The sequence below is a fragment of the Pleurodeles waltl genome, chromosome 2_2 (assembly GCF_031143425.1).
Source record: "Pleurodeles waltl isolate 20211129_DDA chromosome 2_2, aPleWal1.hap1.20221129, whole genome shotgun sequence".
Classification (NCBI taxonomy): domain Eukaryota; kingdom Metazoa; phylum Chordata; class Amphibia; order Caudata; family Salamandridae; genus Pleurodeles; species Pleurodeles waltl.
In genome coordinates, this window is record NC_090439.1 from 597,003,058 (window position 1) to 597,021,073 (window position 18,016).

Sequence of the window (18,016 nt, forward strand, 5' to 3'; positions counted from 1 at the left end):
TCCTGCTGAACAAGTAAGAAGCACCCAAAGATGTTTTCTTAGGTTGTGTTTTGTTTTGTATTTTGCTTTTTCTTTTAAGTTTTTACCCACGATATTGCAATTAACTGTATGCATCTATACATATAAAATGGTTCAAAATATGCAAAAAAGCTAAAATTGCAGAGTCACTCAGACTAGAAAACCCCACTGATAGTAAACTGCCCAGCCTCTCACCCCAATCAACTGCTCTGTGATGACGGCTGCACAGCTGCCTTGTTTTTATAAGGCCATAACAGGGAACTCAAAAGTGCATGACTAGAGTGCTAACTGCTTTGACAGAGGTAACAAGCATTTTCAATGTAACAGGTCTCTCATTGGTTGGAGCTAGAGCTATTGGCATTGTAAATTCCTAACTGGACATTTCTTGCCATTTAAATTGAAAATGAAAAGAAAAACAGTTGACGTAAGCGAGCCAATACAAAGCACCATGGCTGGCATGAGCGTGAAGGAGAGACACAAAAAGCAAAAGAAGTTTGCTTGCAGTCAAGCGTATCAGCAATCATGCAACTATCCATGTAACAGGGGCAGTCTGCAAGGCAGTAACAAAATCACCCCAAGGAGAGACAAAAATAAAGCCTTTACCAATAACAAAGGAATTTTGAAAGGCAAGCCCATGAACGAGTGAAAGTAATGGGCGTGTGGTGCACGTTGTTAAAAACCCACAATATTTACAACAGGTCAAAGCACTTGCGCCACCGACCTGAAAATGGCATCTTCCTGCCTGCTGGCCAAGTAAGAAACACCGAAACACATTTTCCTAGTTTTTGTTTTGCTCTGTATTCAGTGTTTTCTTTAAGTTTTTACCCACGAATTTAGGCAAGCAAAAATAGTGACTTTGGATTTAAAAAACAAGTTCAGCACAGTTCATGTAGAAAACAAATTTCACCAGCATGTAAATTCAATTTAGGCATCTATACATAGTTAAAGAGGTGGAGAATTGATGAACAATAGAAAATATAGGGTAGTTAAAGTTAAAGCCTAATCAATAATGGGGGCCAGTCCAATATTCAGTATTGCAGTTCCCAAGTTTAGGCCATTCAGTAGGCAGCAAGCTGAAACTATTTGAGATGTAGACTCTATCTCAAAAAATGTAGTGACCTAAGGTAAGATGCAAATTGGAGGATGCTTTTAGGCATGTAGTGGGATGTTTGGTAACTTGGATCAGGACTTAGTGCAGAGTAAATTAATATTAATGCACTTGCAGACACTGTAGGCATTTTAAGGCTGGCAATTCAAGAATGTTGCTGCTTGGTATTGGAGTCTGCATCCTGTTATACCTTGTGGGATAGAGTGTAAACAAAGTTGTAATAATGTGTTTTTGCCACCACCAGGACTGTTGTCAACTCCATCCATTGTAGTGGAATTGACAGGAGCCTTAGAAGAAAGGAGAGTTGCAGATTGACCCCCTTGACCACTGCTATAAATTAGAGATGAACAAGAGTTGTACATCAAAAAAGACTTGTAGGTTCCTTGCTTTCACTACCATAGTTATTGGTGCACCTAAGCTGGGATGTCAATTGAAGCATGGAACCTTAATTTCTGTTCACTCAAAACTAGGAGCCAAGTATTGGTTTTGTTCAGACAGATGAAGCCATGTGGAATATGTGGTCCTGGCACAAAGATATGTTGACCTGGTATATTTTTATACTGGGAATGGATTTGACTATCATCTGCATATATCTTAAGGCTAACCTCATATTGTTCTAAGTGTTATTCAAGGAGATGCATATACATGTAGAGGAACAGACAGTAAAATGATGAACAAGGAAGTACTTTGCAGGATGCTGAGTGAGGTGATGATTCCACTAACAGAATTCAAACTTGGAGGTTGAAGTTGGAGAGGAAGGATCAGACTGAGTCCAGAATGGTATCAGATATTTCATCCCATTCAGCCCCATCCTCAAGTCCATCCAGGAGGATGTGGGAGTAACTGAGAGATAGAGAAGTATGAGAGCAGACTAGGGAATATCAGGAGATCTTCATGCATTTCAGCAGAGGTGGAGTCTTTGCTCATTTAGGGCGTGAACCCCACCGGTTGTCATACAAGAGGTTGTTCTGCTCACCATATTATCGAAGTGGTCTGGTTGCTTCCTTTCCAGAGTTCTTGCTGGAGAAGGGTATATTGGAAATTGAGTGGGAGATATTAAGAACAATGGGGATTATGGGCAACTTAAATATGAGAAGAGGCATTCATCACATCAGTAAGGTCTTCCTTCAGATAATGTGCTTCACAATGCCTCACAAAAGAAAAATAACTCAAAGAAAAATTGTAATTTCAACTGACCAGTACTCTCACTAGACTGAGGTCAGTCCGAGCATTGCACTAAAGTTTGTCAAATTAAGAACAATTTATAAAGGACTTCTCTCAGTACAAGTCTGTGGTACCTAATCAAATGTCAGAAACGTATAACTTTCACCAAAATCTAATAAGAAGGTGGCAGGAGATTCTTCGAGAGGGAGGGCAAAATATGCTTAAGGAGAATATAGTATTCATGAATACAAAACTCAGCTCACTGTTCTGTCAAAGAACTAAAAACGAGATTATCATTACAAAAATGCACCTCTGAGACTACTACAGGATTGAAATTTAGCAAGTGTATTAAAAATCAATGGACACTTAAAACCTATAACAAATGATACCCATATTTGTTTATAAAATATGTTGTTGCACTTCTTGTTAGATGTATATAAAACAGTTAAATTGTAATCATTCTCTGTATTACATAGATCAATGCACTTGGTGGGAGAGTAACATTCAAGAGAGGAGATCTCCAGGACCAAGCAGTTAAGTGCAGATCATTACAATCTATAGCAGGCACATTGCTTATTTCAGTAGCGATATTGAATAGGAATCGTTACCTGGATATTCATTCTCAGCTTTCTGTGTGTAACTTCTACAACCCTGGTTCAAATGCTCTGTTTCAACTGCCCCTTTTATACCATGACCATGGGAGCCACTTCCAAACAGTTCCAATTGAGCAGTGGACAGTTTCCTTTCTAGTCACCCCCACTGATTCTTACCAGTACTGTCAGAGGGTGTGACATATGTGGATGAAGGGATCAGGCAGGTCTGGACAATGGTTGACCGTTCCAACAGCTTTTTCTACTACTTTATCATCATGAACAGAGGCCCCTTTTTGGGCATTTCTGTTTTTCATGCTTGTTCTACCATGTCTTTCTCCAAAGTCTGAGTAGTTGGGCCCCTAAGGCGTCACTAGCGTATGGCAATGTCTTGTTTCACTAGGACAGAAACCAGTTCTGTGAACCTGTTCCTCATCTTATCCTTTTTAGGTTTGGCAACTTTGCCCAAGAGGTACTGTTTGGCTGTTCAGTTTGGCAAATTACCCATTACAGGGTGCAATTTGAACTCTACCTCCAACCAATATTTAATTATTACCTTGCATGTCCCAAACATATGCTGGAACCCGGCTTCAGCCTCGCCATGTCTTGGACATTTTGAAGAGCTAAGGCCCTCATTAAGACTTCGGCAGTCTTTTTACAAGACCGCCGAAGCCAAACCCGCAGACTGCCCTCCTACGAGTGCTGACAGCCGTCCGCCACGTTCGTGGTGGAAAGTTGCCAGCACTCATGCTGGCGGTTGGCGGTGCAGAGGCAGGTGCATCGCTAGCACCGCCACACCAGCAGGACTCCGGCCGCCATATTACAAGCCGTAATACGGCTTAGCGGACTTCGGACCCATCCCCTCCCGGATGTCCTTCTTGACGGAGAAGGTAAGTGGGTGTCCGAAAGGGGGGAGGGTGCCTGTGTGTGTAGGTGCTTTTGTGCAGAGTGGGGACTGTGAAATGTATGCATGCGTGGGGGTGTGGGGGTGTGAATGATTGCAGATGGGGTGAGCAATTGTTTGTGGATGGGGTGGGGGTGAGTGTGTGTTTGTGGATGGGGTGGGGGGTGAGTGTGTGTTTGTGGATAGGGAGGTGGGGGTGTTTGTGGGTGCATGTGTGCGTGTGCATGTGTCTGTGTCAGTGAACGGGGAGAGCGGGTAAGTGTATGAATGCGGTGGGGTGGGGATGCATCAGTGCGTGTATGTGTGCGGATGAGTGGGGGTGTCTGTGTGTGCGTGTCTGCATGTGTGAATGTGTGGGTGCGAGTATGAGGAGGGGGTACAGTGAGTGTGTGAATGCGGAGGGGGGTATGGAAGTGCATGAATGCCGAGGGGGGAGGTGGGGTGGTGAATGCATGCATGCATGTATTTGAATGTGAATGTTAGTGTGTGTGTATGTGCACGTGAATGGGGGGGGTGTGTCTGCATGTCTGCGAGTGAGTGTGGGTGCCTGAATGCATGCATGCTTCTGCTGAATGGGTGTGTATGTAAATGCATGCGTGCGTGAAGGAGTGTGGGGGGGTCAGTATGTGGACGAGTGGGGGGATGTGTGCATGTGTGGGGACATATTTACATGTGTGTGCCAGCGACAGGAATGGATATTCCTGTTGCCGGGTGTGTGACCACCAGGGTTTTCGTGCCGGGGAGGACGCCACGGAAAGCCTGGCGGTTTGCAGCCTCGTAATCTGGACAGCGGCCTGAGGCCTTCCGCCAGGTTGGAGGTGCTTACCGTCGACCGTGGCGGTGTGACTGCACCGGCGGGCCAGGCTGGATTGTGAAGGCTTGGCATTTGCCAAGCTTCCCAACTCCTAATGCGACGGTCTCTACCGCCAGCTCTGTTGCAGTAGGACAGCCAAAGTTAGGCTGGCGGTCTGATGACTGCCAGTATCGTAATGAGGTCCTAAATTCTCTTATGTTGGAGCGAAATCAGGTATGTCCTGTGGACTAACAAATTATCAATACATACTATGTTGTGACCAACTTCATAGACAGTTAAATAGTTTCTGACACAGTAAGCTGTGAGCTCAAAAAGGTCTCTTTAAAGAACTCTGAGGGTTCGAGCTAATACAACAAAGGAGTCTCCACACAGGTGTGCGTTAGGCTGTTAATCAAAAACCTTAAGCGGGGATAACTTTTCTCGCTTTAAGGTAGTGTAAAAAGATACTGGAAAAATGGAAATATGAAGAAAAAGGACACAGCCTTGTATAAGGCAGTTCCATAGCATTATTTTACCAGACTCCCCTCCTTGTCAAGCTGAACATTTGTCCATGTAGCAGACTGTGAAACACATCAAATATATCATCGAGCACAAGATTCCCATTGAAGCGTTTCCCACAGGCACTGTTTACCCTATCAAAAGTAGCACAGAAGTCAACAAAGAATGTAAGTTGATTGCCTTCTCCCCTCGACCTCCATACAGCACTCCAAAAGGAACAAACATTTGCAATGCAATGGGTTTCGCATTTGCTCGAGTTAGAGCTATTAGCGTTGTAAATTCCTAACTGGACATTTCTTGCTAATTAAATTGAAAATAAAAAGTAAAACAGTTGACATAAGCGAGCCGATTCAAAGTGCCATGGCCACCATGAACATGAGCACAAAGGAGAGACACAAAAAGAAAAAGAAGTTTGCTCACAGTCAAACGTATCGGCAAAGCATGCAATTATCCATGTAACAGGGGCAGTCTACAAGGAGGCAACAAAACCGCACCAAGGAGGGACAAACGTAAAGTATTTACCAATGATAACAAAGGATTTTTGAAAGGCAAGCTGATGAACGAGTGAAAGTGGTTAAAATCCCACAATCCTTACAACAGGTCAAAGTGCTTGCGCGCTCGACCCAAAAAAGTAGTGTGCCATACTCAGGCCTGATCTAAAGCAAGCCAGTTCAGAGGAGATACGTTTTATTTTGTCCACTAGTTACTAGAAGTACTGTAATATAAGTTTAGCAAAATGTGTACTAGTCAAAGTACTGTGATATTGGTTTAGAACAATGTGGAGAAATTAATCTTATAGGGAGATCAGCTTATGCACCTGATCTGCTCTTTTCACCTTCGTATTGTAGCCCAACCATGTGAGAGGTACTATCTCAGTTAGAGCGACATGTATGACTTGAGAGAGATATAAATAGTATCCCAAAAACCTACCTCTTCTTTTATAACTGGGTTTGGTATCCTTCACTGGTCTTGAGAGAGAATATAAATAGTGTTCAGTTATCATATATAATATTTCAAAGTAAATCATCATGTACTCAATTTCATTGTCATGTCTATGATATATGTGTCATTTTGAAGCTTACGTACAAATGTAAGCATTTGTTGTTTGTTGGAAATTTGCACCACAATATCCCTATGGGTCACTGCAAAATTATGTCATTAAAGTCCAAAGTAATCTAGACTCTCTTGTAGCAGTTTCAACTGCCCAGTCTCTGTTCTCCCAACACCTAACATCAGACAGTGGTGACTTGTTTTTAATGCACATTTGTCATCACAAAAATTCTTCTTCCTAATCTTATACTTCACTGTAACAGAAAGTTTTTAATTAGAATTTTCAATTTTATTTTGTATAGAAGTATCAGATCCTTAACAGTAGCACTATCAAAAAAGATTATTTTGGAGATCGTGCGACAGAGCAAACAAGATGGCCTCTCGGTAACGTCGCTTCCGAGCTGCCGAGGAGATTTCTTTTACGGAGGAGCAGATTATTGACAGCTGATGTTTTTTTCTTTTCAGAAAATGTTGTGTGAGCCTGCAGGGAGCAGTATGGTGAGTTTTGTTTCATATTTTTAACTCTGGTTTTTCACAGAGTTTAATACTTTCAACCTGCTGCTCCCCTCCTCACAGGAATGTGGTCGCCATTTTGAAAAGACAGACCATTTTTGTTCCTCAATTTTTTCTTTGCTGCGTTCTAAATTTACTTACTATTATTTTAACAAACTGGGGAACTATATGATCATGTGACACTTTGGATGTTGCTTCTGAGTTTATTGTAAACAATGTATTCTGGGCACTCTCATGTAACTTTGAATATTCATCCTTTGAGGTGACCTAATCGGCTGTGCAGGACCATCAACATCAATATTGTATTAGATATTCACAGCTTTGCTAAAATGGAAGCTCCATACACTTCAAAAATCTCTGTATCCTCTGTTTCTAATTCTAATGGTCGCAAAGACTCTGGGGACAACAAAGGAGTTAAAAAGGATCCATCCTCCCCTACTATGTCTCCATTACCACTCACATTGGAAGACATTATGGATGAGCTAAAGCCTTTAGTAATGGAGACAAATATTGCGTTACAATGAATTGAAGAGAAATGGTCACGTCTGGATTCTTGACTTTCAGAGGTAGAACAGAGGATCAGTGATGTACAGGATACTACTGTTAAAGTTGATAATTTGACTAAATAAGTCATATTACTTAAAAAACAGACAGAAGATTTGGAAAATCATAATCAGTGAAATAACCTTCGCATTTATGGAGTTCCGGAAGGCTCAGAAGACCAAGATATGATAACATTTTTGCAAACTCATATCCCAAAGATTGTTGGTCTACAGAATACTACAGTCCTCAACATCCAGCGAGCTCACCGTATTGGTCCTTCTTCTACATCTAAACCAAGAGGATATCCCCATAAAGGGGAGGCAATGAAACGCAGCAAGACTTGATTAATTAATGTGGGTTTCTTAACTTTTCTGTTTTTCATTCACAGGTATTAGAATTGCTGAAACGTCAAGTTGAGGAAATCCCCTTTCCAAGTGTGTCTGTATTCTTGCATATCTCAATATCACAGTGTTCTTTCCCTTGTTGATAAGTCACATTGTCAGTTGTTCATATTGCAATGTACATATTTCTGTTTTATTTTCTCTCCTCCCTCTTGCCATATAATTATTTTAATTCCTCGGGGGTACTGTTGTTGATTGGCCTCTAATTGTTTTGCTCCTCCCTTTCTCCCATGCAAAATATATTTATTCTTTTCAAGACTATTATGACTAAAGCTCTTTGGCTTTTCGTCATCTTTTTTTTCTTCTATCATTGGGGTGCTTTTGCTACCTCTTTACTTTTCTTTCTCTCTTGTACTTTCTTCTTCTTCTTCTGTCTCTCTTTCTTTTTCCATTGTATTTTTTACCTGATAATGCAAAGTAGGCATCAGCAAGCAACTACATATAGATATGTGTTCATAATTTTCCTTTCCACCTCATTCTATGTTTCATATTTTGTCTGTATTTTGGGATTAGTTATGGTTCTGTTGTCTAATTGTTTCTCATTATTCCATAAATGACCAGTCTTCGTATTATTTCATGGAATGTCAAGGATTTACATAATCCAGTTAAGAAACAAAGAGTGCTCCAACATCTCTCTAAACTAAATTGTCAGGTAGCTCTTTTACAAGGAACACATCTTAAGGAACAGGACTTTAAAAGTCTGAACCGAAATTGGGTAGGTCATGTTTTCGGTTCCTCTGCAGTTCACAACAAGAAGGGGGTAGTCATTGTATTTCATAAATCCTTACAAATACAGGTTATAGAGGAGATTAAAGATGTTACAGGCAGATGGATTTTACTGACTTCTAAAATTAATGGAGTGGTATTTTCCATCTGCAATGTTTATGGTCCAACTGGAGTAGACCCTCAATTCTGGGAAAATGTTTCTTCTTTATTACTATCTTGCAATTCAGAAAATCTTGGGGTAGGAGGTGATTGCAACCAATGTTTGGATCCTTTTGTGGATCATCATTCTCAAACTTGTTATATCCCCAATATAATGCAAAGAGCATTTCATCAAGCAATTTCCTCCAGAGTTCTACATGATATATGGAGAACTGCTCATCCAGATGTATTAGAATTTACGTTTAATTCTTCATTACATCATGCATATTCTAGAATAGATTCTATATTTGCTACGCAAAATATTCTGCAATCAATTTCACATGCTGATATTGAGTCTATTCTTATATCAGATCATGCCCCGGTTATTATAGATTTGAACTTTCCAGGTAATTCTCCCTTTTCTAATCGCTGGAGGTTTAATAATGCTTTACTGCAAGACCAGTTATTTACTGAACAATTTACAATGTTTTCTAAAGAATATTTTTTGAATAATTTACCTTCTGAATCTCAGATAAATTTTATATGGGATGACCTTAAAGTTACCGCTAGAAGCTTTATTGTAGATTATGTTGCCACTAAAAAGAAAGCAAATCTTAAAGCTTCCTCTCAATTATTTGCACAAATTAAGCATCTTGAGCCTGAATGTTTCTCCTCTAATAAACTAGGGACTTTAACCCGGTTGATTGATACTAAATCACATTACAATAAGCAATCTTTGGTGAGTGCATATGGTAATCTATTAAAAATTCATTCTAAATTTTACTGGGGGAAATAAAGTGGGTAAGTTACTGGCAAATTATGTAAAGATTAAAAAACAAAAGTCTAAAATTAGTGTTATCACAGACAAATTTGGAAACAGACACACCAGTGACTCAAAAATCCTGGAATGCTTTACAGGCTACTATACCACATTATATACTCCTGAAAGTACACCTCATACAACTGATGTTGATTCTTTCTTCAAATCTATTCCTCTGACACGTAAAGTGGATTTGTCTCAATTGGGCTCTGAACTATCTGAGACAGAAATTAAAAATGCCATTACCAAACTTCTAAAAGTTAAAGCCCCCCGACCTGATGGTTTTTCAATTGAATTTTATTCAAAATTAGCATATATTCTAGTTCCGAAGTTATTATCACTTATACAATTTTTCATATCACAAGATCAAGCAAAGGGTACTTATTCTGAAGCTATGTTGTGCTTGATTCCTAAAAAGGATAAAGATTTATCCAAATGTGGCAATTATAGACCTATTTTCCTTATACATGTTGATTGTAAAATCTTTGCAAAAGTCCTTGCTTTAAGGATTGATAATTTTATCCCGCATTTAACAGATATTCATCAGTTGGGTTTTGTTAAGAAGCGATACATATTGGATAATTCTATAACTTTTCTCAGTATTATCCATCAAGCTTCTAAGTCTAGGGACCCTATAGCTGCTATAACTCTAGATGCTAAAAAAGCCTTTGATCGAGTTTGTTGGAATTTCATGTTTGGAGCATTAAAATGGCACGGTTTCAGTCCCTATATTATTAAACTGTCTTATATTCCTCACCCTCTACATCTATTTTAGTCAATGGCAAACAATCCCATTACGTCCCTCTACATAGAGGTACTAGACAAGGTTGTCCTCTAGCACCTCTTTTATTTATACTACCCCTTGAGCCACTTTTAGAGAAAATACGTAGATTGTCTAAGTTTTATGGCTTTAAGCATGAAGACATGGAGATTAGATTCACAGCATATGCTGATGCTATTTTGCTCTTTATCTCTAATCCTCAAACAACTATTGAATTCTTTCATTTACTATAAGAATACTCAAGTGTCTCAGGGTACAAGCTTAATATAGACAAATCAGAGGTTTTGCCATTAACTTATTATTGTGTACCCAACATCTTTAAAGATACTGGTTTTACTTGCAACTCTAAGCATATCAAATGCCTGGGCACATCCTACTCCAATTCTATTAAAGACACTATCCGAATTAATCTAAAAGAAGGCGAGTCAAAGATTTCGAAATTGCTTGACAGATGGTACCCTCTTTATTTAACTTGGTGGGAAAGACTGGCCACAATCGAAATTATGTTGTTGCCCATTTAAATTTTTTACCTATCTATTCTCCCAGTTAAACTTCCCTCTGTTTTTTTAAAACTATAAATACACTATTTATGAAATTTTTATGGAACAAGCGTAAATCTTGTATATCTTTAATCAAATTACAAGAACCTAGAGATAATGAAGGTGTAAATTTTTCATGCCTTAAAGATATCACTCTGCTTTTGTTTTGAAATGGTTGTCCCTCTCTCCCACCTTTCAGGACAAGACCACTATATGGAGTCAATTGGAACACTTGCAAATTACACCATTTACTTATAGAGCTGCAATTCGGCTTTCAAAACACCCTAAATCCCTTCTCTCTCCAATAATCACTCATTCTATCTCTATTGCCAAGCCATTACTTACTGCATCTCATTCCTCATATGAGAACCTCAAGCAAACTCCTATATGGTATAATAATAATATTAAATTCCATAATAGAACTCTAGCCTGGAAAGAATGGATGCATAAACGCATTATAACTCTAGATCATTTAATTTTAGACAATGCTTTACTTGAATTTCAAGATATTCAACAGACATTTCATATTTCCTCTTATTATGCTCTCTACGCTATCCTCCATAAATTGTTATCTCATTCTTTAGATATTCCTTCTTCTACACACCCTATTTCCCAGCCTCATAATGTTTCCTCACAAGTCCAAGTGTCCTTTATATACAGAACCCTTATAAATACCAGTCTTGTGAGACCCATGTTTAAAATAGAATTAGCATGGGAGCAAGATTTCAATCAAAACGTTCCTATATCTACATGAAACAAATATGGTCAAAACTCCAAACAACATCCCATTCAGCATCTACAACCCAAACATTATTTTATTTTTATAATAGGTTGTACTATACTCCTATAGATCTTTATAAATTTAAACTTACTACAGACAGCAAGTGTTGTTCCGTGCTCTAAAGAAAATAGCCATTATATGCACATGTTTTTTGGTTGCCCTTCAGTTAACACCTTTTGGGAACAAGTTTGGGATAAAATTAATCATATTGCGTCCACCAATGTACCTTTTAGTATATTACATATTTGTTTGGGTAGCATCTCATCTATTTGGCATTTCCAAACCCTGCTTGGTAAACTGGTTGATTTACTTATTGCTAGTGCACTGCAAATTATAACTTCTAATTGTAAAGATGCCACAAAAATATCTGTTGTAGCTTGGTGGAATTTGATTTGTTAAAATCACAGAATGGATCGAGCAAATGCTAATACTACTCAGCTGTTAATTAAAAGAAACAAGCTATTGCTTCCTCTCACCTCTTATATTTCGCAGCATCAGACCTTTCGTACTACTGTTAATACTGTTTTTGAACCTCCTTGAATGTTCTTTTTTTAGAATTCATGGTTGCTCTATTGTAAACATGTGATTTTCATTTTACACTGTTTTACCTTTTCTTTCTTTTCTTCTCTCTCTTCTCTTTCTTTCTTTACTAAAACATAACAAAAATGCTAGTATTTCATACTATATTATATTCTGGTTGCGTATCAAATTTTTTTTTATAGGTACAATTATCTTTATGTTTCTTTAGTTCAATACATATCTATTTGTACTAATGTATGCTATCTTCTTCAATAAAGCATTATTGAACAAAAACAAACAAAAAAATAGTTTTTTTTGCCACTGGCCTTTCCCAGTTAGCAGCATTATTGCCCTGAAACTTGACTTTTTCTTTAGACTCACTTGACCCACGGTAAGGATTAACAAGCTTTGGCATAGCCAATAGGTCTCTCCTTTGGACCCTTATAAGTGTTTAGCCAGAGCTATTGACATTGTCAATGTTTTTCATCTATGCTGTAGAGCATTGTGTCTGCTTTGCAGCATGTTGAAAAGTTATAATAAAAAAGCGTTATAAGCATGTTTGTTACCTTATATAGAACCAAGAAGTCATTATATACAACTGAACGACCCTATTAAAAAAAATAATGAACAGAAAAAATGTCTTCTATTTTTTTTGTCTTTGCAATGCTGGCAACTTCTTCCTGCTTATTCTAATGCTTGTCTGTTATAGCTTCTTTTTTTGTTACGGTGGGTTGCGACATAAACAATGGGAGTGTGGAGGTTGGGAAATAGTACATGAATTACAACACAAGCAGTGAAGGGAGACTAGGGGAGAATCAACAGATGACAGATTCCGAGGACAGACTGAGGTGGTACTGAGGGATAGTGAGTTTATGTTGGTTTGCTGGTGCGGAGGCGAAGCTCAGGTGATGCTGAATGATACTCAGGTGGTGCTGAGTGATGCTGAGGTGGTGGTAGTGTGCTGGTGTGTAGATGATGCTCAGGTGATGCTGAGTGATACTGAGGTAGTGCTGAGTGATGCTGAGGTGGTGCTGAGTCATGCTGAGTTGGTGGTGCTGCACTGGTACTCAGGTGGTGTTGAGTAATGCTGAGTTGGTGCTGGGCTTATGTGATGGTGCACTGACGCTGAAGTGGTGCTACCCTGATGCTGAAGTGGTACTGCATTGGTGCTGAATTGATGCTGACTTGGGGCTGCGCTGGTGCTGAGGTGGGGCTGTGCTGGAGCTGAGGTGGGGCTGCTCTTGTGCTGAGGTGGGGCTGCGCTGTTGGTGGTGCACTAACGCAAAATGCTGAGATGGTGCTGTACTGGTGCCGAGGTGGTGCTGTTCTGGTGCTGAGGTGGTACTGTTCCGATGCTGAGTTTGTGCTGCACTGGTGGTGCTGCACTGATCAGGAGGTGGTGCTGTGCCTATTTTGAGATGGTGCTGTGCTGATGGTGAGGTGGTGCTGTGGTGGTGCTTAGGTGATGCTGAGGTGGTGTTAGTGATGCTGAGGTGGTGCTGAGCCATGCTGAAGTGGTGCTGAGTCATGCTGAGGTGGTAATGCTGCACTAGTGCTCAGGTGGTGCTGAGTTGATGCTGTGGATTTGGAATGGGCAAGCAGTGGCCTCAAAGAGGTGGTGGGGCGGGCAATCAGTGTTGCGGGAGAGAGTTTGAGAGACAGGTGAAAGTGCTACACTGGGGCAGGAACAACATACCACAATGGAACTCCAATGGAGCGGCTGAAAGAAAAAGAGTTCCAAAAAAACAACTGATAAAGACAAACACATAGAGATAGTGGAAGTTAAGCACTGCTCCATGGGAGAATACCAGTGACAACAAGGTGGGACAAAGAAGAAGGATTAACCACTAGTGAAGAAGACTTTTTGAAGGACTATCGAAGTGAGGAATGAAAAGGCAATGGCATACGCTGCCTAGGCTCGACCTAAACAGGATCCAGAGCATACATATCATTGTAACACAGGATAAACAGTCCCTATCTGTTTTTTTGTGGCACACTTCACAAATTGGCCACAGAATAGCCGATGCTAGCAAAAATTACATTTTTAATTATTTTTCTGGAGTATAATGCTACTGGTCCTTTTCTAGTTACTTCACATTTTCTATGCAACAAGAACTAAACACCATGGAGGTTGACTTTATTATTTTATTTGCTCAATTTCTGCCATTTTAAGTTTTCAAACTACCATCCCTTCAGATCACTAAGCTCAAGTTGTTCATGGCTGCTCACTGTGCCTCGGGGCTCTGTAACGCATCAAAGTGAAACACTGGTTTCTCAAAGTGCCAGTACCGGTGCTGGTTATTGTACACTGTGGCGTAATTGCACATTAGCACATATAGGAATAATGAATTATGAATAATCTGCTTGGTTTTGCATTTACCTACAAAGGGCCATATTTATACTTTTTGACGCAAAACTGCGCTAACGCAGTTTTGCGGCAAAAAAATTAGCGCCGGCTAACGCCATTCTGAAGCGCCATGCGGGCGCCGTATTTATTCAATGACGTTAGCCGGCGTTAGCCGCCGGCGCTGCCTGATGTGCGTGAAAAAAAATGACGTACACCAGGCAGCGCCGGCGTAGGGGAATATGGAGCTTGGGCGCCAAAAAATGGGGCAAGTCAGGCTGAGGCAAATTTTTCACCTCAACCCGATTTGCGCCATTTTTTTCGACTCCCAACCTCCATTGAAATGACTCCTGTCTTAGCAAAGACAGGAGTCATGCCCCCTTGCCCAATGGCCATGCCCAGGGGACTTCTGTCCCCTGGGCATGGTCATTGGGCATAGTGGCATGTAGGGGGGCACAAATCAGGCCCCCCTATGCCACAAAAAAAATATATATATATACTTACCTGAACTTACCTTAATGTCCCTGGGATGGGTCCCTCCAGCCTTAGGTGTCCTCCTGGGGTGAGCAAGGGTGGCAGGGGGTGTCCCTGGGGGCATGGGAGGGCACCTCTGGGCTCCTTCCGAGCCCACAGGTCCCTTAACTCCTGCCCTGTCCAGGCGCTAAAAAACTTCGCAAAAGCGGCTGGACGTCATTTTTTTTGACCCGCCCACTCCCGGGCGTGAATTTTGCCCGGGAGTGTAAATACGGCGCACATGCCTCGGAGTCACCTTTTTAGACGGGAACGCCTACCTTGCATATCATTAACGCAAAGTAGGTGTCCACGCAAAAAAATGACGCAAACTCCATGGACTTTGGCGCTAGACGCGTCTAATGCCAAAGTATAAATATAGAGTTAGTTTTGCGTTGGAATGGCGTAAAAAAAAACGACGCAATTCCGGTGCAAACAGAGTATAAATATGCCCCAAAGGTTTTCCCTAGACTGATCTAAATATAAGTCTACGTTTGGAACATTAGTCCCAGATTTCTCTTAATTACAGCCCTTTTAAAATGTTTTAACATTTTTCAAAAGTAGAAAGGACATTTATTTTCTGTAAAACATACAATACATAATGTATTTTTCATAACTGCAGTCTATTCCTGCGCATGCTTGTTAAAACAGGCTCACACCACTGTGAATGCATTGATGATCAATGTGGCATTTCTAGTAACAGGAAATTAACTTTCTAATGCTTTGAAAAGATTATTAAGACAACGTTTACCAACTATAAACAATTTGTAGCCAGGTTTAAAATGCTTCTGCTGCCTCACTTTCTCCTGAAAGTAAGCAGATTAGTTGATAGAGACCTTGTAATTCAAACCTGAGCATAGAAAAATGCAAGATTTCTAGCAGCATGGTGCCCAGTAGTGGCATGCTCTGTGGGTGAAGACAGCACTTCTTCTGGTACTGAATGCAGTGATCCCCCTTTCTACCGGAGTCCTTTAAAATCTGCATTCCCTCATGCATCACCTCTGGAGGGGAGAAGTTACAAGAGTGGTGTGGCTACCTCATATGCTGACACTGGGCACCAGTGCTCTTTTTGTATTTTTTATGTGCCTAGCTGCCTGTGCGGGAGCAGTTACTACAAACGCACAGGGCAAGGGTGGCAGGGGGTGTCCCTGGGGGCATGGGAGGGCACCTCTGGGCTCCTTCCGAGCCCACAGGTCCCTTAACTCCTGCCCTGTCCAGGCGCTAAAAAACTTCGCAAAAGCGGCTGGACGTCATTTTTTTTGACCCGCCCACTCCCGGGCGTGAATTTTGCCCGGGAGTGTAAATACGGCGCACATGCCTCGGAGTCACCTTTTTAGACGGGAACGCCTACCTTGCATATCATTAACGCAAAGTAGGTGTCCACGCAAAAAAATGATGCAAACTCCATGGACTTTGGCGCTAGACGCGTCTAATGCCAAAGTATAAATATAGAGTTAGTTTTGCGTTGGAATGGCGTAAAAAAAAACGACGCAATTCCGGTGCAAACAGAGTATAAATATGCCCCAAAGGTTTTCCCTAGACTGATCTAAATATAAGTCTACGTTTGGAACATTAGTCCCAGATTTCTCTTAATTACAGCCCTTTTAAAATGTTTTAACATTTTTCAAAAGTAGAAAGGACATTTATTTTCTGTAAAACATACAATACATAATGTATTTTTCATAACTGCAGTCTATTCCTGCGCATGCTTGTTAAAACAGGCTCACACCACTGTGAATGCATTGATGATCAATGTGGCATTTCTAGTAACAGGAAATTAACTTTCTAATGCTTTGAAAAGATTATTAAGACAACGTTTACCAACTATAAACAATTTGTAGCCAGGTTTAAAATGCTTCTGCTGCCTCACTTTCTCCTGAAAGTAAGCAGATTAGTTGATAGAGACCTTGTAATTCAAACCTGAGCATAGAAAAATGCAAGATTTCTAGCAGCATGGTGCCCAGTAGTGGCATGCTCTGTGGGTGAAGACAGCACTTCTTCTGGTACTGAATGCAGTGATCCCCCTTTCTACCGGAGTCCTTTAAAATCTGCATTCCCTCATGCATCACCTCTGGAGGGGAGAAGTTACAAGAGTGGTGTGGCTACCTCATATGCTGACACTGGGCACCAGTGCTCTTTTTGTATTTTTTATGTGCCTAGCTGCCTGTGCGGGAGCAGTTACTACAAACGCACAGCAGAAGTGACTGTACCATTTATTATTAAATAATTTTTATTAATTTTCAGTGGTATACAACAGTCCCACCTATAACCACTGGTCGGTGGAGAAAGAGTATAAAAAGTTAATGAAAAAAACAGAAAGAGAAAGGACAATTACAACCACACCTGCAATTCGTTATTAACGCATAATTAGTTTATTACCTCCCCCCCGGTTCAATCCCTACTTCTCCCTGCTGTGTGTTCTGTACCCTGAGATTTATACCTGAGCTAGTCAAACAGAGGACACACAGAAAACCTGAAAAGCCTGAAAACCTGAAAAGCTGAGTGATGCTGAGGTGGTGGTAGTGTGCTGGTGTGTAGATGATGCTCAGGTGATGCTGAGTGATACTGAGGTAGTGCTGAGTGATGCTGAGGTGGTGCTGAGTCATGCTGAGTTGGTGGTGCTGCATTGGTACTCAGGTGGTGTTGAGTAATGCTGAGTTGGTGCTGGGCTTATGTGATGGTGCACTGACGCTGAAGTGGTGCTACCCTGATGCTGAAGTGGTACTGCATTGGTGCTGAATTGATGCTGACTTGGGGCTGCGCTGGTGCTGAGGTGGGGCTGTGCTGGAGCTGAGGTGGGGCTGCTCTTGTGCTGAGGTGGGGCTGCGCTGTTGGTGGTGCACTAACGCAAAATGCTGAGATGGTGCTGTACTGGTGCCGAGGTGGTGCTGTTCTGGTGCTGAGGTGGTACTGTTCCGATGCTGAGTTTGTGCTGCACTGGTGGTGCTGCACTGATCAGGAGGTGGTGCTGTGCCTATTTTGAGATGGTGCTGTGCTGATGGTGAGGTGGTGCTGTGGTGGTGCTTAGGTGATGCTGAGGTGGTGTTAGTGATGCTGAGGTGGTGCTGAGCCATGCTGAAGTGGTGCTGAGTCATGCTGAGGTGGTAATGCTGCACTAGTGCTCAGGTGGTGCTGAGTTGATGCTGTGGATTTGGAATGGGCAAGCAGTGGCCTCAAAGAGGTGGTGGGGCGGGCAATCAGTGTTGCGGGAGAGAGTTTGAGAGACAGGTGAAAGTGCTACACTGGGGCAGGAAC